A 22,841-nucleotide genomic window follows, 5' to 3' on the forward strand; every position below is an offset into this window, starting at 1 on the left:
GGCATTAAGGGTGGGATGTTTACATCTGTGAGCTGAAGCGTTAAGTCATTGGGTGCTCTCCTGCACCTGGCTTTTCCACACGAGGACCAGCGCGGTCAGCAATAGAATAACAGAGTTGGAAGGGACCTTGGAGGTCTTCTAGTCCAACCCCTGCTTAGGCAGGAAACTCTACACCGCTTCAGACAAATGGTTATCCAATCTCCTCTTAAAAACTTCCAGAGTTGGAGCATTCACAACCTCTGGAGGGAAATAGTGATTAATTGTTCTACCTGTCAGGAAATTTCTCCTTAGTTCTAAGTTGCTTCTCTCCTTCATTAGTTTCCACCCGTTGCTTCTTGTCCTGTTCTCAGGTGCTTTGGAGAATAGCAACCCCTGAGATATCAGAAAACTGCTATCATATCACCCCTAGTCCTTTTCATAAGACTAGACATATCCAGTTCCAGAAACCGTTCTTTATATGTTTTAGCTTCCAGTCCCCTCATCATCTTTGTTGCTCTTTCCAGAGTCTCAACTAAAATGCTTGAGCGTGGCGGGTGTTGGTTTTGTCATTTGATCTGGCAACTTCATGGGCAAAAGAGCCTGTTTATAAATTTAGGAATAACAGCTTTGCTCCTTCAGGGACCATCCAGGTGGCCGGTGGTCACTTGCAACAAAGAAACTCGGCTGTTACTCAGCTCCTAATCAGTGAAGGTGGCTTTGGAGCCTGGGTCCCACCAAGAGATCAGATGGTGGAGGTTGCCATGTCCACGCAGAGCAGTTGAGCCAGATGTCCCCATCCTTGATTGCTTGCCACAGTCTCAGGTGCAGCGGCCCATGGGGAGTGGGAGGTCCCTAAGAGTCATCCCCACCCATCTGCACTGTCTTCCCAGCTTCGGCAAAGGAGCAGCCCACGGCGTCTCCTACATGTATTTCCTTTTGGCCAGAGAGCCAATAAAACATGTCCATCGTGATCCAGGACCTCCATGGATGTAGGTGGCCCAGGACAGTGTGTGTGCGTGTGAATATGTTTGTGTGTGTGTAAACAAGTCAATATAGGAGCCAGAAGGGTGTGGTGAGGATCTTCTGTTTCAACATGAAGATGCAGTTGTCATTGTGACTTTTTTTGACACACACCCCAATGCCTCTGCACACAGATGTCTGCCAACTAGCACCACATCCATCATAGAATAGAATAGAATAGAATAGAATAGAATAGAATAGAATAGAATAGAATAGAATAGAATAGAATAGAATAGAATAGAATTCATTGTCTTGAATGAGACCGATCACTGTTGTGTCATCTGCGAACTTCAGTAGTTTAACAGATGGATCTTCTGTTAAATAGCCCTTCATACATGACATGATATAATTAATGCAATGATGTTGGTCACATACAATGTCCTTGTAGTTTGCCCCAGGCCAAAAGATCACCTGTGGCAGGTGCCTTAAAGCTCCCAGGCAGAGAGAAAGGTGGACGTTCTGTGCCTCTTCTGTCCCGGGGAAAAAAAGACCCACCTGTTTGTCTCATGCTTCCTTCTAGGAAGCGTCTCTCCCAGGCGCCCTCCTGGAACTCAAGTTGAAGAGAGCTGTCGGCTGCCAACATCTCTGGTGACCTTGGGCGGGGAGGGACCCGCAGAGAGGCATGGAGTGTGTTTTGATTGAAAACTTTGAGATGACCTGTCAGGGGCTGCCAAGGAGATTGGCGTCGGTGCCAGGGCTCAGAGGGCGACATCGAAACGCAGAACTGGAGAGGAACAAAAATAGGCGGCATTGGGTCACTGTGACCCGATGAGACACGTTCATCATCGCCTTCTTGAGCTGTAAACACGGCCTTCTCGGTTACATGTCAGAAAGGGGCCGTATTTTCAGAGCTGGCTTCCTCCTTGCCAAGAAATTGATAGCTTCCTCTCGCTGAGCAGGACGTGAGGCTGCACTTTGGGGGGTTGGGGGGAGGAAGAGGGCCTGCGCTCCAAGTGAAGGAGCCTTTTCAAAACCCTGCAAGGCTGTGGAGTTTCCTCAGCTTCCATGGGGGAGAGAATACGCATCATTTAGCTTCCCCCCCCCCACCTTCAGATTGAGGACCGTGGAGGGTTCAAAGTGGTCGGCCATCTTGTTTTGCCATTTTTGCAGATCTCAAACACCGATTAAGTCTCGGGGAACATCAGGTGCCTTGGTGGATCCAAAGGAGTTTTTCTTCCTAGGGGTTCTTTTACAGAGCCAAGAGGGCTCCTGGGTGTGGAGTGGAATGGATCCTCAGTGGAAAGGAAGTTAGAGCAATGGGCTGAAATCAGGGGTGGGCTCCTGGGGGTCTGCAGGGGTTCGGGAGAACCTCTAGCTAAGATTCTGTGCACTTCGGAGAACCCCCAAATCCCATTCCTGGCGGGACCCACCCCACCCCACTCCCCCTGCCCCACCCCTCCCAGGAGTCCCCATGTGGCCCGTTTTGGATGCAGGTAATTTTAGGACATGCACAGAGGCTCAGGGGGAGTGAAAAATAGGCCTACCGGAAATTCAAGTGCTGATTTCGCCCACCATGAGGCTCAAGGAAAGCCTTCAGAGCCTGGGGAGGGCAAAAACGCCACCACCACCCCACTGTGGTACAGGAAGCCAACTAGGCCAAGCCCACCATGGCCACACCCACCCAGCAACCGGGCAGAGAACCCCTTGCTAAATTTTTTGAAGCCCACCCCTGGCTGAAATGAACCAAGAAACTGAACCAAATGCAAAATTAAGAACTCGGAGAACAGGAATCAAATGCAAGGGGCTACGTGGGTTGCAAACCATGTTAATCTTAGGAATTTAACAAGGTGCTGAACCTTAAGCAGAGGAGACAGAAGGGAGATATAAAAACCCTCTTTAATTACCCAAAGGGATATCAGCCCCCCAGAGGAAGCCCCCAACCTCCATCCTTCCAGAAAGCAGGACACAAAATCACCTATTTGAGATTCCATTGACAATGGTGGAACCAGTGAGGCAGGGCAGGTGCCGGGTTCCTGCTTTACTAGAGGCGTTGAAGCAGAGCCTGGAGGCTTTAATTTGGATGCCTGTACAGGATCCAAGTTGGATTTGAGGAGGCTCAGTGATGCCCCCCACCCACTGTCAGGACTGCTAGGTGTAACGGCAGTGAGCTTTTCAGGAAGAAGGGCTGATACGCTTCCTAGATAGGCAGCAAGGATTAGGCTGGTCTTTCCCACCTGCTCCTTCTACACATGTGGGCTCCCCAAAATTATAAGGATTATGGTTTCTGCTAGCAGGCTTGGAACAGCTGGCCTAGACATAAAGAGGAGAACGTGTCTGTTTATCATGTTGCTGTAAGAGAGTTAAGATCAGGGCATGCATGAAGAGTCCCTCTTAAGGAACTGATAGGACATCTCTATCCTCTCAGCCACTGGTAGGCATCTGTCATCCCTGGACATGGTGCATCCTATTTCAAAGCCAACTGTCCATTCATGTAAGAACAAATTCCACCAATTCATGAGATGTCCCAGGGTCATAGGCCCTTTCATACCTTTGCCAAGAAAGCAACATGGATACGTCTTTGCAGTTACCAGGAATTGAGCTGAATAGAAAAGATGAAAAAAATATTTTTAATGAAATGTCAAGAGGAGAAGTGGTTTGGGTTGTTATTAAAAACAAGGATGATAATGGTTGAGTATGGGTATACTCTTGGGTGTGGGTCGGGAATGTATTGTTGCATTTGGACTCTGTGGTTATGAGGAACGTCAAGAAGATCTGATACGTTCTGGAGGCTGGTTGCAATGTCTTCGGCTTGAGGAAGGGTCTATGAGGCAGGCAGGACATTCAGGGAAATGGATACTTGGATTCTTGCAACTTCATGAGTCCCTGGAATGGCTGGACATTTCTAACAAGTCTCAGTCGTGTTGCCTCCTATTCCAGCCTCCTTCAGTCTCCGGATATTTCAGAAGTCCATCTTTCCAAATCTGGAGGGTAACCAATTGGTGTAGGTTGAGAATCAGTTTATAGCGATCCAACAATTCAGTCAAACTGGGCCACACTAAAATATGTGTGGTCTTTTGGTTGTAGTTGGAGTGGAAATAGTCTCCCTTCTTCCTCCCTCCCATAATTTTTCTTCTTCTCAAGAACAAGTCTTCCAAATTTCCAAGGAATCAGATTTGCATCTCCTTGTTTCTGCCTTGGTTGGAAAAGGTGAGGGAAAGGAAACCATGTTGTTGTCCAATAAAAATAAAAACAATAAAAGGAATGAACTCAGTCCCTGCCTGCTGCCAGCCTGGTTGCCTTAGCCCAGGGGTCTGCAAACTTGGCTCTTTTAAGACTTGTGTACTTTAACTCCCAGAGTTGACATCCACAAGTCTTAAAAGAGCCAAGTTTGCAGACCCCTGCCTTAGCCAGATCACCCAGGGGTTGTATACGCGAGCGGGATTCTTCCTCTTCTTCGCTCAGAGCATATGACTTTAAAATATCAGAGGTGATTGGTCTAAGGTTTCTCAAGGCCAGCCAAGATATTTCACATGAGCAAAGTTCTTGGAGCAGAAGGCGGTCTGACGTCCCACTAGGGAAGCGTGCTTGTCATTGCACACCTCCTCACCTCCGTTCGCTCTTTCCCACTACCCTGATATGTGGGGTGATTCATATCAAGGGTAGTTTACGAGCCTATCCTTTCTCAGCCACAAGTTTGACCCTGGTCCTCAGAGCTAGGTCTGAGGGGTTCTTCTGTACCCGCTGCCTACAGATGTCCTGATCCGTGCAGCCCAACATCTGCACGTGTGCCCAGGCATGAATGGCTGTTGATTTGTCACGCCTGAGCAAAGGCAGTAGTATTTGGCCACCATATGATGCCACTTCAGACAAGTGGTTGTCCAATCTCTTCTTAAAAACCTGCAGGGGTGGAACACCCACAATTTTTGGTGGCCCTGATGAATTGTTCTCATTCAGAGGGAAATTTCTCCTTAGTTCTAGGTTGCTTCTCTCCATGATTGGAGGACTCTTGCTTCCAAATGAGAAGGGAGCTGTCCATCCTGTTCCACAATTTTTTTTCTTGCTGATGTTTTAATTCTTGTTTGGGGGGAGGGGGAAGGAAGGCCCCCAGCCCCTTTCCTTCCCCTTCCCCAGCTCTTCGGACTGTTGCTTCGACGTCTTCCTTCTGGCCTTGGTCAGCCAGGTGCAACCTTGTCTCCTGCACACCTTCCGTCTCGACCCTGCGTGTCGCCTTTTCTGATTTTGATTTGGGTTATTGGCAGCTTCTGCCACTCCCCCTCCCCTCCCCCCTGTCTCGTTCCAGATCATTAGTAAACACGTTAGTACATCACTGCTGTTGCTGGCAAGCCAACAAGAGGAGGAAAAGAGGGCATTTTCCCCCCTCCCTCTGTTTCTTGGGTAAAAGCCGTGGGATGTCCAGTTGTCCCCTTGCCCCCAGCCTCTCTGGAAAAGACCCCCATCAGCCCGCCCCCCACAGGAGGGGAGAAGTCCATAAAACCCGATGTGTAACCGAAACATGAAAAGCCGTGAATTGCTTTGCTTTTCTCCCCTCTCCTCCCCTCCCCGCCCGCCCCCTTTCCCGGGGATGTTGGTAGCATTTTGATTTAATATTGGACAAACACAGGGGCCTTTTTTATTCAGCACTCCCAGGCCTTGGGGCTGTTATTCTTCCAAATTTAATAGCATTGAAATTGCAGGGTTTGTGATAATTTGCCCATCACTTTCGCTGCTTCCATTGATGTTTATTGTCAGCGGGATGGAATCTCGATCCGATTCACTTAGATAACATGTCTGTTAAACATTTAGATAATTGTGCCATCATTAAGTTGTCACATTATTTTAGAGATTCAAAACAGTATCGTGGTAAGTGGAGGTACCGGGAGAGGGTGGGGATCATCTTCCACAAGGGGCGGCAATTGCTGGCAAGGAGACGGAGGGGAGTGTGTAGCTCACAACTTGCCTTTTGCGTGTGTGTGTGTTTGTGTGTGTGTTTAAAAAAAAGAGCAAAAGTTGGCTGGCGGCACCTTCGGAGGAAGCATTAAAACAAGCTTCATTTCCTCCGATCAGAACTGTCGAAGGATTGTATTAGGGGCTGTTTTTCCAGCCAGTTTTCACATCTGGAGAAAATAGGGGTCACCTTTGTCTTACCTGGAAAGAGCAATTCGTGGCAGCCAAGGGGCCTCTTTCATTCCATGTGAACGGAGGATGCCAGCTTTCTGTGGATTCCACGCACACCAAAGGGCACCAGCAAAAAACCAGCCAGAGGATAGCATGGCTATCCAGATCCTCCTTTTACCCACCTCAAAAGGATGGAAGGCTGAGTCAACCTTGAGCCCCATCAGGATCAAACTCCAGGCTCTGGGCAGAGTTTAATAATAATAACAGCAACAACAACAACAACAACAGAGTTGGAAGAGACCTTGGAGATCTTCTAGTCCAACCCCCTGCCCAGGCAGGAAACCTACAGCACTTCAGACAAAGGATTATCCAACATCTTCTTAAAAACTTCCAGTGTTGGAGCATTCACAATTTCTGCAGGCAAGATGTTCCAATGATTGATTGTTCTCACTGTCAGGAAATTCCTCCTCAATTCTAAGTTGCTTCTTTCCTTGATCAGTTTCCACCCATTGCTTCTTGTCCTGTCCTCAGGTGCTTTAGAGAATAGTTTGACTCCCTCTTCTTTGTGGCAGCCCCTGAGATATCGGAAGACTGCTATCATGTCTCCCCTAGTCCTTCTTCTCATTAAACCAGACATACCCAATTCCAGTAACCGTTCTTTATATGTTTTAGTCTCCAGGCCCCTATTCCAGTTTGCCTGAAATACTGCATTCTAACCATTGCCCCACCTATTGGTGTTCATGCTGCGTTCACACGGACAACCCGAAATCTTCAAATAATTGGAGAGTGGGGGGAGGATCAGGTAATGATGACCCTGAGGAAAGAGCCCATGAGAGAGTGGGTGCGGCCACACGTTTACTGCACGTATGTAAAGATCTGACCCAACAAAGTTCACTCTCTTGGACCGATTGACGATCTTACTCCATTAGTCAGAGATTTCCACCTCCATTAAAGATTTTGGGGTGGTGTGGAACCTTAGACCAAGTTCTTGACTTCCCAAGAAGCAAGGTGGTATCAAAAGACCGGCATTCTGTTTCTCTCAGATGCCCCTCAGATAGTCTCCAGGACATCCAAAGGGACGGTTTGGAAACCAGTAGTCCTTCTCCTCAAGCAAGTCCTCTACAGCTGCCGAAATAGAGGTTCCAGATTGCCATCAGAATGAATAAGCATTAATAGATCTGTCTTCAGGGATATTATCTAATTCTTGGAACGTTTTATTGGAGACAGTGGTCAGCCTACATTTTGTAAGTAATAATTCCACAACTTAGTAAAGGGATGGGTGGAACAACCGCATCTTTACTTCTGACTCGAGTCTCCTTCTCCACCTCGGCTTTTCTACCAGTTCCATGAAATGCCGGTAGAAGAAAGAAGAAGGTCTTTCGGTCTACCTCTTTGCATCTCATATTGATAAACCCTCTGATGTGTCTCTTCCTCTTTAGAGAAGATGCTAGAGTTGGCTCTTGGTTTTAGTTGACCTTTTTCTCTTCTCTTCTTGGCAGCAGTTCAGGTCCTATTAATAAACACAGCTACCTGAATTCTGGTGTCACCACAGGTGTGTGTATAATTCATTAAAAAGGCAAAGAATGGATAGGTGGAGTCTCACTGGCTTTTCATCCCTTGTTGGACAATCCAGAACCTTCTTCCCTTCTGAAAGTGCCCCCATTGACTCTTGAAAGCTTGTCTCTCCCCCCCCACACACACACACACTCCCTCCCCAGCCTGAATAAATGAAAATTTCTTCCCCGGGAAGCAAATGAGTTTCTATTACTGCTTCACAGTACTCTAGAGAGTTTTAAGATAGCAGCTTGATTAAGCTTGTGGGGAAAATACTATCAGCTTGGTACTCCATAGACCGGGATAATGTACCGTTGGCATTAAGTATGTTTAAGGGTAATTATCTTTCCCCTTTTCATATTGGTTACATGGAAAGAAACATGAGGAAGGGGGAAGTCGGAGGGTTGGAATTCGGACTCCACGTTCAGGCAGGGACAGGTGAAATGAGCACTTGGAGGGCAGAAATGGACCTAGGCGAAATGCAGGCCCCTCTTCATTGTTGTCCTTTACCGATCAAGGGCTGATTTCTAATTTCTGTGAGGGAAGGATGGTTCAGAGGTTTTCTCCAAAGAAGGTTTTCAATCACAGGGACCCCATTTTTCTCCTAGCTATCCACTGCAGCTAACCACACCTTTCCCACCAATCTGGAGGCTGAGTCTCCATCTGATCTCTTATAACCAAGGACAGCTTTAAAAAGCTCTCTAGATGTAACATAGCAGCTGTTACACAACCCAAGACCAACATCTCTCTTTGACTTTTTTGAGATTGATAGATTGATGGATGGACCCAAGATCAAAACTCGGACAAATTCTTCCATCTGCTTGTTGACCCAAACTCAAGGAGCTACATTAAGTAAATGAAGGAAACTTACAATCCAAAATTGCTTAAATAAGAATGTGATATATTTGGGACCCTAAGAATTTTATAGGAGCTTAAGAAGAGTCCTGCTGTAACAGGTTGATGCCCATTTTAGTGTGGCATTTTGTTTCTGATAGTGGCCGACCTTTGGGGAGTGGTCAAGTTGAAGGTAGAGACCTTCCCCTTTCTCCTAGTTATTCCCCCACAACTGGCATGTCCTCTGATCCAAAGGCAACTTGGAGACCTCAGATTGAATAGTCCTCCATACATTGATCCTCCACAGTGGTAGCTAGCATCACATCTTGCCCTAATGCAGGGTTGTCCAATCTAGGCAACTTTGAAGCTTGTGGACTTCAACTCTCAGAATTCCCCAGCCAGCAGGAATTCTGGGAGTTGAAGTCCACAGGTCTTAAAATCGGCGACATTGGACATCCCTGTCCTACTGCATTCTAAAGTTGACTGATGTGCTTGGAACAAGCCTTCTTTTGCAGAGATCTGCAATGCAGACCTCCTACGCCCTGGATCTCACCCAGAAGCTTTGAGCCAGAGCCTTCTTTCTCAATAATGACGTAGATTTTCATTGACCTGGGGGGCCTTTTTTGCACACAAGGCAGGCCTCCTAACATAAATGTGCCATGGCTTCCTAAATTTGCAAGGAAGCTGTTCAAGTAAGCAGTCGTGTTCTGCTGGACCGATCGGTGGGATGCCGTAGGAATCTGTCACCCACGTTGTTCCTGCTTGCCCAACTCTTTCAGTGGATTATGTAAAAGTTAGGAGAGTTGCAAGAAAGAAGGGAGAGAGAGTCCCTCTGTACCCCAATGCTGATTGGTCGACTCTGTCATCACCCCCTTCCTCTTTCCTTTCCGCTCTTTCATGTGGGATTCAAACAAGCAAGGGAAAGGCTGAGAGATTATTTGTATTGCAAGAACTCCAGCAACATCTGGGAGAGAAGGGACGGGAGGCACCATCTTATCCTGCTAGCCTTCGTGAAAATAAGAAATTCTTTGCTGACCTTTTCGTTTGAATCCCTCTGTCTTCATACGGAAGATGTCCCAGTTCCACAATTGTTTTAGTTACTCTTTTGTTTACTCCCCAATAACTTTTCTGAGATGGGACAGCTGGAGTTACAAATAGCAAATCCCTCTCTTTCTCTCTCTCCCTTCCTCCCTCCCTCCCTCTCTCTCTCCCTCCCTCTCTCTCTCCCTTTCGCTCACTCTCATTCTCTCTCTCTCTCTCATTCTCTCTTTCTCTCTCTCTCATTCACTCTCTCTCTCACTCTCCCTGCCTTCCTCTCCTTTTAGATGATGTGGTGTGAATGTCTAAGACAAGGACAAATAAATAAGTCCAGCCACATTTTCCCCAGCAAAGTTCTCACTGGCAATAACATCCGCGGCTGATGGCCGAAGCTATGTTAGGAGGTCTCGAACAATCCTGCCACTTATTTTTGGTGCCTAAGTGTTGGATCTGAAAGCTTGGCTTGAGACGTGTCTCCTTTTTTTTCCCACCCCGGATTGGCTCCCGGCCACGCGCAGCCTTGCTTTGCCTCCTTGTAACCGAATCTGCCTGATGTACTTGAAAAAGAGCCATCAGAATGTTTAGAGAGGAACAGAAAGTCCTGGAGCTGCTGTCTCTTTTTGGAAAAGACTCCTTTCTATAATCGGAGTCTTATGACTCGCAGCTGAAATGAGTTTGCTGCGAGCCTTGCCTCAGACAAAAAACAACGTTCACCCTCCCTCCTGAGGTTGCTTTGGGAAGGGAGCATCAGACGGATGGCCGAAGGGCTCTCCCGCTCACTGGGCACACTGGCCCAATTCAGGCCGCCTGCCCTGTGGGGTGGAGGATGGTCTCATAGGGCCGTGATGGTGAACCTATGGCACGCATGCCACAGGTGGCACAGGGAGACATATCAGTGGGCATGTGAGCTCAGCTCCGGTGCACATGTGCACGCCAGTCAGCTAATTTTCGGGCCTTCTGGGCCCACCAGAAGTCGCCAAATGGGCCATTTCCAGCCTCCAGAAGGCCTCCTGGGGGTGGGAAAGGCTGTTTTCACCCTCCCCAGACTCCTAGAAAGGCTCTGGAGCCTGCGGAGAGCGAAAAATGGGCCTACCGGGCCCACTGTGCCATTGTGTGCCAAAAGTGGGGGGAGCATGGAGGGGTCACGTGCGCATGCCCAGGGGTGGGGGGGACATAGAACTATGGATGTGAGCACGCACGCACGCAACTCCCCCCCCCCCGCACGACCCCCGCTTTTGGCATGCGATAGCAAAAAGGTTAGAACGTGGCAAAGGAGTTATGGGAGGCCTGCTCTTCGGGTAGGTCCCATAAGCCTTTGCCGTTGCCCCAAGGGACTGAGAGTGAAAGGATTCCCAAACTGCCTAGAGGACATCTTGGTGCCCATCTCCAATCTAGTCTTTCTGAATTGTGGGTCCTTGGTGCTCTCAGCTGAGTTGTTTTCTTGCAGATGTTTCCTTACCCAACTAGGCAACATCATCGGTGCTAAAATGGGGTGGGGGTTTTGTCTCTGTTTATATGCACTTGTCTTGACTAGAATCTAGATGACTAGATTGGCTCAGTCTCCTTAAGTGTAGGAGAGCATATTCATCTCCCACCTCGCTGTCACGAAAAGTCTTGTATACGACGCAAATGAGCCCGTGGATGAAATCACATAGAAATTATAAAGCGTTAGAACTTTTCCTTGATTCCATTCAGACAGTTTTGGCAAAATCACACAAGTCATCTTGAAGATGTAGGTGCTTCTAGACCAGGGATGGTCCTTCTGGTTTGGATTGGGATATTCCTGCTGGGTCCTTGTGACCTTCATGCAGCAAAGGATTCGATTAGAGGAAATTCATCTGGAAATGTACGGATTTTTATGTGCCTCCTTTGTGTTTTTATGGCAAACTAATTTACAAGCAGGAATAAACCACCCTAAGGCTGGAAGAATGAAATGCTGGACAAAACCAACCTTCCTTCTCTTCCCTTTGGCCTGAACTAGTAAGAAGCATTCTTCATACATTGACTGACAAGGGAAGATTCCAACTTGGGCCACCTCAGATGGCATCACCTGCATTGATAAGTGGTTCTTCTTCACGGTTTCAGACAAAGAGGTCGAACTTCCCAAGCATTTACCCCTTGACTGAGCTACGGTTTTTCTGCAGTTGTAGCACTGCTGTTAGATCAGGGGTCTCCAACCTTGGACCCTTTAAGACTTGTGAACTTCAACTCCCAGAGTCCCTCAGCCAGCAAAGCTGGCTGAGGAACTCTGGGAGTTAAAGTCCACAAGTCTTAAAGGGACCAAGGTTGGAGACCTCTGTGTTAGATGAAACCATCCAAAAAGTCTTTCGGAGCTGCTGTCCAAATCCATGCTGTTAATTTGCAGATGACATCACCGAAACAGCTTTTCGCTATAACATGTATTCCATCTCTTCCATCTCTATAACATGTATTCCATCTCTCTGCGGCTAGAACGCCAAATATGAGGGTTTTCTGCCAAGGCAAGTTTTTAAGTTGTGTTTTGCGAGGCTCAGTTTCCTTCTAGTGTATCTTCGTGAGTTTTTGGCAACGAGGTTTTCCAGCCTTAAAATAGCTATATATCACAAGTTGTGTTTGCAGCGCATAGAATCAGGGGTTAGTTAAGGTTAGTGTTTCTTGGCTCTTGTGGGTTTGAAGCATTTCCCCCTCCCCAATTCCAAGATATCTAAACACAGGGACTCTTTGTGTGACTGTAATGTTGTGTGACAGCATTTGAAATCTGAATCTAAGTACACATTCCGAAAACCGGGAAAATCTCCCTGGTTTTCAACCCAGAAAGGAGAGGAGGGGGTTGAAACAGCCTGTTAATATATATATATATATATATTTAAAGTCGGTAGCAAAGTTATACATCTGGGCTGCTGATTTTCTGAAGCTGCAGTTCAATCTGCTTGAAAGAATAGGAAAAAATATGCAAGACCTCGGAATCTATATTTAAACGAACAGTGAATAGCCCTGGTTTAATTTTCCCCTTCTGCAAAACCTATTTAGAGAGCGATGAGAAAAGCCCTTTTTTTGCTAAGCTACAGAAAACCTTTCTTGTCCTTTAATTCTAGATGAACAGGATTAGCGTGAACATATTTAGCCTCTGACCTTTGGACAAAAGCATTATCAAATTTAGTGGCCAAGTGGGACTCCATTTAACTGAGCCAGTTCGGCATCTTGGCATCGGGGAAGGGAGGGGGGTGTTTGTTTTTGGGTCCCCCCCCTTATTTCTTCCCTCCTCTATCCCCCCCCCACCTAAGCAAAGTTCAAAAATCCATCCTTCGATGAGGCCCTTCTGCAAGTCTCTTCTTCAGATGGAGGGTGAAATTTGGAATGGTTCTTATCCTGTCCAGGTAGGAGAAGAAGAGCAAAGGTCGACCTCATCTGAAGAACTGTAGAAAAGCTGGTGAGCTGGACCAGACCAGGGTGGTTTTCTAAGGACTCCACAAGGTCTTCAGGCCAGACATTCAGTTGAGGATGTTGGAGGTCCTTTTCCCATGAGTGTTTCTTCTCTGGTGCTCAAATCAGGGCTTTGGGGCACCTAACTCTTTGCCACATAGGGAGGATCAAACAAACTTCCTGACAGTGAGGACATTAACCAATGGAACATCTGGCCTCCAGAAGTTGTGGGTGCTTCATCATTGGAGGTTTTAAGAAGAGACTGGACAGCCGCTTGTCTGAAATGGTAGAGGGTCTCCTGCTTGAGTTGGACTAGAAAACCTCCAAGGTCCCTTCCAAGGTGGTCGTCTTCTTCTTCTTCTTCTTCTTCTTCTTCTTCTTCTTCTTCTTCTTCTTCTTCTTCTTCTTCTTCTTCTTCTTCTCCTCCTCCTCCTCCTCCTCCTTCCTCTTCCTCCTCCTCCTCCTCTTCTTCTTCCTCCTCCTCCTCTTCTTCCTCCTCCCCCCTCTTTCTCCTTCTTCTCTTTCTCCTTCTCCTTTGACTTGTCCACTTTGAATCATCCCGGGGGGGGGGTTGAGCCCCCAAGCCTTCCTCTGGATAATTAGCCCTGAAACATATAAAGAGGCCCTGCCCGCCTCTCCGTCCACCGTAAAATCCTCCGAAGGGCCTGTGGAATGCCAGAAGGGGCCTCTCTTAAGCCGGTGTCCACTTACAGTTCATCTCTCATAAACTCCACCGCTGGGCTAAGGGCAGCCATCCCAGGCCTCCTGGTATGTGATTGATTATCTGGTATTTATGCCACTGAGGAGTTTTCAGCGGTTGCGGGTCAAGGGGTCATCTTGTGTGCCCTGCTGAAAATCCGTTTCCTTTTGTACAGTGAGGGCTGGGTGAGCAGCACACAAAAACTACCTTTTTCTATTCCTTGGGAAAAAGGGGAGGGGGACAGACCAGTGTCAATGATTTTTTTCCCCCTTCAGCCATTCTGAATAGTCTCCTTTTTAATTCTAAAGAACTTTAATTAAAAGTAGCAGGGGAAAGTTCATCTTGACAAGGGTTAGCTTACCTTATGTGCTGTCCTGGGACCTTCAAACCCACATTTGTGGGATGGAGGGTGGGTGGGTTTTGTTGATTCCCCACCCCCACCCCCCACCCCAGCATGACTAACGAATTGGTGTGTGGTTTTAATTAAAGCTGGGTCTCCAACAAGAGTAATAAAATCAGAACTTGGGTTGGGTATTTCTTGGTTTTTTTATTTCTTTTTTAAGCCCACTGGGGTCTATCGCGACAGTTCTCGCAATTCTGTTGGAGGATGGGGGGCAGGGTCTTGCAACCCGTGAAAAATTCCAGTGGGCTTTGAAAATCGGATTCCCTTTAGCCCAGAGATACAAGAAACATTAAATTCTTAATTGACGCAGCTCAATGATGATAGATCAGATAGAGGGACATGCTTTGAAGAGCTTCCAATGGCGTCCCTAGCCTTGCAGCCAAAGGAAACCATGTGGGACCAGATGCTTGCAGGTTGGGCATCTGGTTTTCAAAACTATGACAAACTTCTAGAGAAGGTTTCCCGACATTTTTCTTTGGCTCGTACAGTAAAATTCAGGACTGCACAGTTGGGTCTGCATGGTTATAGAGACATAGGATTCTCTCCCTCCCAAGTTAACTATCTTTTATTTTATTTATTTATTTATTTATTTATTTGTCAAGAACATATTAGGAGATTTGTGTGTGTGTGTGTGTGTGTGTGTGTGTGTGTGTGTGTAGGTCTTTGGTTATTCGGGTTTTCTCCCACGTAAAATTGGAAGTGTCTTGGCGACATTTCAACAAAGTCTCATTCGTCATCTTCTGGCTTCAGCTTCATGCTTCTGGGAGCAATCCCAGAAGCACGAAGCTGAAGCCTGAAGATGACGAATGAGACTTTGTCGAAACGTCGCCAAGACACTTCCAATTTTACGTGGGAGAAAACCCAAATAGCCAAAGACCTACATACAAACACCCGCAAAAACCTCAGAAAACAAATAGATGATAGATAGATAGATAGATAGATAGATAGATAGATAGATAGATAGATAGATAGATATAGATGATATAGATTAGATATAGATATAGATATAGATATAGATATGTATAAGCATGAATTGAATACATAAAATAGATACAAATAGAGGAAACATTAGGATAGGGACATCTTCATCCATTCAAATTCCTAAATAGCTATTGCAGAAACATTCCGCCATGATATTTGGGGTCACTTGGTTGTCCCATCAGAGATGGGCCATGGTTGGTTCAACGAAAATACTGTCAAATGGAGCACAGGTTAAATCCGACTCTAGGGAACGGGAAAGAATATTGTGAATTTGCCCAGACCTCCAAAGAGCTCCAGAGGATGCCAGTGATGTCCCCTCCCTTCTCCTGTATAGTCTTCCTTTTTTTTTAAAAAAAATAATTTTTGTTACATTTTTTCCTTTACATAATTCTAGTACATAATCAACAGACTGTGTCATTTTTATATGCTTCAGGTCAACATTCCATACACTATATACATTATATACATTCAATATCTAATCCTCAATAACCTTCGGTATATTTCCAATTTTTATTTCTATTACCTGTCCAAGTATATCATTTTTTCCAAAACGCATAAAATTCTGAATCGTCTTTTTCTTTTAGTTCTAGAGTAAGTTTATTCATTTCAGCACAATCATATATCTTCTGAATAATCCTGTATTATTCAGTGATTATTCCTGTATTGTCTTCCATCTTTCCTTTGACAGAGAGACCTTTGGCTTTATTTGGCAATGGCTCACAACAACTTTGAGAACTTCCAAGAGCAACTTCTCCAAAGAAAGAAGTTGTCTTTTGTTCTGAGCCTTCCCAAATATCGTTTACTATCAAAGGTCTTGAGCAGCTGGGAGAGGCGATTTGGGAAAGCCAACCTTGTACAGGTAAAATATCAAGGTGAGGGCATTCTCAACCTTTAAGAATTGGCCAATTAAGTGCTGATACAGGTCAATGCATTAAAAAAGGGGTGAATTGCTCCCTGAATATATTTAACCTCCCTATTTTGGATAAAAATAAGCCCCCTCCTCAAGAAGAGCCTGGTTTTTCAGTCCCATCTCCCTTATTTCTCTGAGGCACATACTCTTCTCTAGGGTCCTTTGTGCTCTCTGAGCTTGGTTATTTTCTTGGTTGTTTCTTTCATTACCCAACTAGGTAACATCATCCGTGCTAGAAGGACTAGGGCAGTGATGGCTAACCTTTTTGCCATCACATGCCAGGAGGCGGGGGGTGCGCGCGCATGTGCCCACACCCATAATTCTATGGGCCCTGCCCCCACGCATGTGCACGTGACCCCCTCTCCCCCCGCCCTGCTACTGGCAACAATGGCCCGGTAGTCCCATTTTTCTCTTTCACCTGGCTCCAGAGCCTCTCTATGAGCCTGGGGTGGGCAAAAACGGCCTTTCTCACCACCACCGCCGGGAGACCCTCTGGAGGCCAGAAACTGCCCATTCACAGTTGGACAGGAAGTGATGTTTTTTGCTGTCCCCCACCTAGAGAAACTCCTAGCGAGGCTCTGGAGCCAGAGAAAAATGGGCCTTCCCCCAGGCCCTCCGGAGGCAGGAAACAGCCTGTTTTCCTACTTCTGGTGGGCCCAGAAGACCCGAAAATCAGCTGGCCGATGTGCGCATGTGTGCCGAAGCTGAGCTCGCGTGCCCACTGATATGGCAACGCATGCCCATAGATTCGCCATCATCGGGCAAGGGAATCCACCCTAATTACCTAGTTGGGCCATGAAACATCTGCAAGGAAACACACCAAGCCCAGAGAGCACAGTTCAACCCTGAGCTGCAAATCCTGTCTTGTGTGGATGTTCTTCTCTGTCCAAGCACCCAGAAAAAAAGCTCACCCCTCAGTCAAAGCCAGAAAGTCCTCTGGTTGCACCTGCCAGCTTCCTCCTGAGATGGTGCATATTGATTCTGTGTAGACTCAAGCAACTACCCTTTTCCTGTAATCTGCAATGTCTAGAATCTTAGACCTCCTTAAGACCAGAATCACCCTGTCCAGAGTCGCCCCCCGGCCTTTCTGCATCACCCATCCATTCAATTCTTGGTTCTGGTTGGGATCGTCATTAATATGTCCTCACCTTTTCATTTCCTGTATCTCAGGGTGGCCTAACCATGTCTTTGGTCTCCCTTGATCATTTCCTTTGTTAAAATACTTCGCTTCTGAAGAAAACGTCGCTCTGAAACTCTGCAAGAGGACAAGGAAATTATTTGCAATTGGACTATTTCAACCAAGGTGTTTTGTTTTTTTTAAAATAAATGACCTTTACTGTAAGCAGGGTGGTGGGAACAAATGAATAGGAAGGCATATGCAACGTGTTAAGTCTTCTTAAGCTTTTTTTTATTTTTATTATTAAGCCAGAGTCTAGACTGGGATCTGATAAAAGAGGTGATAAGATGCTTTGGTTTACATTAGTTCCCACCTCGCCTTTGCCTTTATCTGGAAACAGGAAATTTTACGGAGAAGATTCATCATTAGCTGCTGAGTGGTAGACAGTTCGCCTGGACAGGCCGGCTTGTTTAATGGCTACTCCCCTTCTGAAAATTACCCCATTGGGTCCGGAAGTAGGAAGGGCTGCTGGGTGGGGAAAGGAGGGATTGTACCACACGCAATCCTTCTTGCTCTGAAATGAAAGCTTGGTTTGACCTGGTCTGAAAATTGAAATGCAGCTGCTTCGTCTTTGCGAAACTAAATATTAGAAGTGTTTGTTGGGATGGAGTAGATTCTTTGAACGTTCCTTGTTCAGCTGCTTAACCACGTGCAGCTCTTTTTTCTAATCTTTATTCTTAGTAGGAGCAACCTAAGTCAACTTCTACAGCCACCTGCTTTGAGACATCTGAAGGAACTGGTCCTCAGTTTGCTCTTCTTTGGTGCCCATGAAAAGGAGACCATCCTGGGAATTACTGGAAAATCAGGATTTGATCCTGGTCTGTAGGCTTACGCAGGGGGCTTTGAATCCTGTCCACCCCAGCTGCATTTCACTTATTTATTTATTTATTTATTTATTCATTCATTCATTCATATTTTTATACCGCCCTTCTCCGAAGACTCAGGGCGGTGTACAGCCAATACTTAGTCATAAAACGGATCGGTCGCCTTCTCAAGGACCCAGAAAATGGATGGATTTTACGCTGGTCTTCACAGCCACTTTTATCACATAGAACTGTAATGAATAGAATAGAATAGAATAGAATAGAATAGAATAGAATAGAATAGAATAGAATAGAATAGAATAGAATAGAATAGAATAGAATAGAATAGAATTTTTTATTGGCCAAGTGTGATTGGAGACACAAGGAATTTGTCTTGGTGCATAGGCTCTCGGTGTACATAAAAGAAAAGATACCTTCATCAAGGTACAACACTTATTAATGATAGTCATAGGGTACAAATAAGCAATCAGGAAACAATATCAATATAAATCGTAAGGATACAAGCAACAAAGTTACAGTCATACAGTCATAAGTGGAAAGAGATTGGTGATGAAAACGATGAGAAAATTAATAGTAGTGCGGATTTAGTAAATAGTTTGACAGTGTTGAGGGAATTATTTGTTTGGCAGAGTGATGGCCTTCGGGGAAAAACTGTTCTTGTGTCTAGTTGTTCTGGTGTGCAGTGCTCTATAGTGTCATTTTGAGGGTAGGAGTTGAAACAGTTTATGTCCAGGATGTGAGGGGTCTAAATAAATAAAACTAAATAAATTAATCCCACCAGTTGCATTAGCTACCTTCATTCCCCCCCCCCGCCCCCGACTTCCGTTCCATCCTATCCGATTCTTGGTAGCTGCCTTGACTAATCCCGGCAGGTTTTTTTGCCAAGGTTTTCCCACGTGCTATGCCTTTGCCTCTTTCCTAGAGCCGAGAGTGGCCCAATTGGCTTTTTTCCCAAGGCAGAACTAGAACTCCTTCTGACTCAGGTTCATTTTTGGCACCCAGCATATCCCATGAGTGGGGCAGATTCCCATAGGGGTATTTTTTTTCCTCTTCCTCAGCCCAGAATTAGCCCCACCTTCCTTGAAACCCCAAAACATCGGTAAATTCATGGAAATGGCTTGTCGTCTCCATTCTTGGGGACTTCATGTAGAGCCTCCCTATCTGGTCCACAAGGTAAAATTGAAATAAAATCCTGCAACCTCCCCCTCCCCTCCCCTCCCTTCCCTTCCCTCCTGCCCTTCCCAGGAATACTTTGTGGCTTGGCTTTTCCTATCCAAATCGAGATCAGACCTTTTAAAACAAACACATATCAAAGCATCATTAGCAATGCAGCACTGTTAAATTGAGATATTAACTTCTTTCAAGCATGCATTTTCGGAAGGGGGGGGCAGTTTTGTAACTCCTGGCTGCGGTAGCCTTTCTTTCTTTTTTTTATTATTTTGGCCCAAGGCACCAGCATCTGGCTGCTGGAGAGACTGTAAAAATTAAAAAGCCACACAAATCACAGGGAGAGAAAAGCAGTAAATTCAGTGATAAGAATTTAAAATTAAAATGTTCCGGGGCTTTTATATTCCACCGAACATGAAAGGAATGCGGTTTTTTGGTGTGTATGGTTTTTTTCCCCTCCCTGTTGCAATAAAACGGCTGCCACTAATAGCTGCCTGATTCCCTTCCTTTCTGCCTCCTCTCTTGGCATAATCAGCCCTCCTTGGGCCATTGCCGGAAAAAGGGCAATAAAGTTAAAGTAAACCGAGGATAGCGGCTGGCCAGGATGGCGAGGGGAGATGGGTTGGCAGGAGGAGGAGGGTCCTTAACACCAGACTTGGCGCTGGCCCAGCCTGCTAGGGAAAAAGCATTTTTTCCACAACCCCAAAAGTTGAGTCAGTCCAGTTTTCCACCTTGGTCCTCAGTTGGCATTGCCTTTCCCTTAAGAAATGTTTGTACCTCAATGTCATCCCTCTTTATGACATCAACAGTTTCAACTTCTGTCTTCAAAACGACACTATACAGGGCACACTGCACGTCAGAACAGCTAGAAGACCCAAGGAGAGTTTTTCCCCCATCCCATCACTCTGCTAAACAACTAATTCCCACAACGCTGTCAAACTATCTAGAAAGGCAGTATAACCATCATTATTCTCAGTTTCCCTGTTACCTTATCTTCTTATGACTATAACTTTGTTCCTTCGCTCTCTTGTTGTATGTACACTGAGAGCTTATACACCGGAAACAAATTCCTTGTGTGTCTAATCACACTTGGCCAATCAAGTCTATTCTCTTCTTTGTGGCAGGCAATTGTGAAGCCTGCATCAACCCTTGATGGACCAGAAACCTGTTGGCTTCATAACATCACCCATAATAGACTCTCAAGAGATTTGGGAAACCTTAGAAGGTCTCAATCCCAAGGAACCTTAATCCATCAGAATAGAGCTGGAAGGGACCTTGGAGGTCTTCTAGTCCAACCCATATCTGGTTTTTAGGTGGCCCGTCGCACCGATGGACGACAAGCCCTTTGTCTCTTCTGAACTCCAGCCACCGAAAAGAGAGGGGTGGAAGTCCCCGTCATTTGGCGGCACTCAAAGGGGCTGTGTGAAGAGAAGGGACGCAGAGGTCGCGGGGGGAGGGTGTGACTAACATGGCCAGCCATTCAAAGATGGGACCACATTGTTCCCAAAGTCCAGATGGCCCTTGGAATAAATCAGCAGAGGCCTGAGCAGCCTTCCAGCATGCAAGAAAGTTTGTTCACAACTCAGTGGTGCAATGGGGAGGCAGAGCCAGGATCCGCTCTTGAGAAATGGACATTGAGACACCAGAAAATTCTTCTCAGACTGCAGCCAATTCGTTGCCCTTCATTTCGAAGACCTCTGCGTTTTTTCCCCTTCTTCTTTTTTAGTCATATTACACTCCAACTTTTAAGGCTCTTGTTAAATTCTCAACTTCTGTTATGTATGTTATCATAGGATGTTTTGTCCTGTCATTCCTGAATTGGCAACAAAGCCTATATATGTGAGAAATGTTGTTGTTGTTGGAAGCGGCTGAGAGCAATCGACAGAGTTGTTCCTGTCCAAGGAAATTTGCAAGAGGCAGGAATGTTGATTGGGGCTTGGCCAGGTTACACTCTATGCACCAGAGTTCTGACCAGTTCTGGAGAACCGGTAGCGGAAATTTTGAGTAGTTCGGAGAAGCAGTAGTAAAAATTCTGACTGGCCCCAGCCTCATCTGTTCTCCACCTCCCAAGTCCCAGGTGATTGGGAGGAAATGGGGATTTTGCAGTAACCTTCCCTTAGAGTGGGGAGGGAATGGAGATTTTGCAGTATCCTTCCCCTGCCACGCCCACCAAGCCACACCTACAGAACCACAAGTAAAAAAAATTGAAACCCACCACTGCTACACGCCCCTCTGCTGCCGCTTTGTGAGATGGAGGCTCTTCTCGTGTGGGGGAAACACACTTAAAACGGATGAAATACACACATCCTGGTTGAACAGATTGCTTCCTCAGTTTTTGAAACTCTGCTGGTAGACAGATTAGTTCCACACAGCTTGGGGAGGGGGGAAAAGACCTAGTTCTTCCGTGTAAATGCTTAGGAAAAGAAACTGTTCTTTTTGCTAAGAACATAACCAGCATATCACCTGTGTGAGAACTTGAATCTGCTTGAACCTTGCCCACATTCGTCCTCAATTTTGGAAAACAGCCTTTGAAGTTGACCTAGAGAAATGGCCGAATCCATTCTAAGACAAATGCCAGAGTCTTTTTTTAGACTAATGTGTGTCTTCTAAGATCTGATTTCCCCTCTTGTCTAAAAGGCGTTGTGATTTTCTACAACAGTCAGAAGAGTCTGTCCTTAAGTGGAAAGAAGCTCATGTTTTACCCATGGATCCCCCACCTCAGTCTGGGGTAGTGCTTCTCATCAACTGGATGGGGGATTCCAAGAGTTGAGGACCACACCAATTAACGTTGCTGAGAGATGTTGGCCTAGGGCAGTGATGACTTCCTAGGAGCCTGGGGAGGGCAAACATGGCTTCCCCAGGCCCTCCGGAGGCTGGAAACGGCCCATTTCCCAACTTCCGGTGGGCCCAAAAGGCGTGAAAATCAGCTGGCCGGCCTGCGCATGCAAGCTGGAGTTGAGCTAGGGCAACACTCGCATGCCCACAGATATGGCTCCACGTGCCACAGATGGTGGCCGGCACGCACATGCGTGCTGGAGCTGAGCTAGGGCAACGCTCGCGTGCCCACAGATATAGCTCCACATGCCATAAGTTCACCATCATGGGCCAAGGGGGCATCTTCAGTTAAAAGATTCTCAGGTAGCAAGTATCTGAGATCTCATTCTCCAGGTTAGGAAGGGCAGGAGGCCTTGATCAGCACCTCTGGAAGTTCAGTGTTTCTGCCAGTTGGAGGCAGCCTTCCTTTTCTTAATCCCCACTAGAAAATTACTCATAGGTTTCTTTACTTCGGGGCGCCTGCTGGTTGAGTGATGTTCCTCAAACATCAAAGTCTCACTGATGGCCAGTGATGAAAACAAGCCTCCTCCCCTGTCCCCCAGCAATGGGCCCATGTTCTAAGGAGGCTGTCTTCGTTTTGGATCTTGCTCTGACAGGTTTCACTCCTCAGCCCTTGATCTGTTGGGAATTGCTGCAACAGAGAGAAAGCTCACTTGTTTTCAAGCAGGTGGAATTGATCTGAAGGCGGTTGAAAGGAATAGGAAGTAAGGGAAGCCTGGAGAAGAAACCAAAGACACCCCCAAAATGCATTCCTTGGGAGAACCTGTCTGCAGGTCCGTCACTTTGGCCCCCTGTTGTTTGGTTCCTGGTCATTCGAATCCTCATAGCAGCACTATTCTGGTAGATACATATTAATATTTTGCTTCTGTAATGACAATAAAAATGTGATTCTAATTTTACTTATTTATGAAATTTATTTGCTGTCCATCTCATATCTGACTCTGGGCAGCTTACCACATACT

General features: G+C 46.3%; 1 protein-coding gene and 1 long non-coding RNA gene across 5 annotated transcripts in view; one reads left to right on the plus strand and one right to left on the minus strand.

Moving 5' to 3' along the window:
* Nucleotides 1-22,841, plus strand: part of ZBTB16 (zinc finger and BTB domain containing 16) — a 142,400-nt gene that overhangs the window by 91,872 nt on the left and 27,687 nt on the right. The window lies entirely within an intron of this gene.
* Nucleotides 1,205-11,612, minus strand: LOC131203604 (uncharacterized). Its single transcript, XR_009156439.1, has 3 exons — nucleotides 9,479-11,612; nucleotides 6,085-7,564; nucleotides 1,205-3,920 (listed from the first exon to the last, which is right to left on the minus strand). It is a non-coding gene; the product is annotated as an uncharacterized LOC131203604 (long non-coding RNA).

This window comes from Ahaetulla prasina, chromosome 9 (assembly GCF_028640845.1).
Source record: "Ahaetulla prasina isolate Xishuangbanna chromosome 9, ASM2864084v1, whole genome shotgun sequence".
Lineage (NCBI taxonomy): Eukaryota > Metazoa > Chordata > Lepidosauria > Squamata > Colubridae > Ahaetulla > Ahaetulla prasina.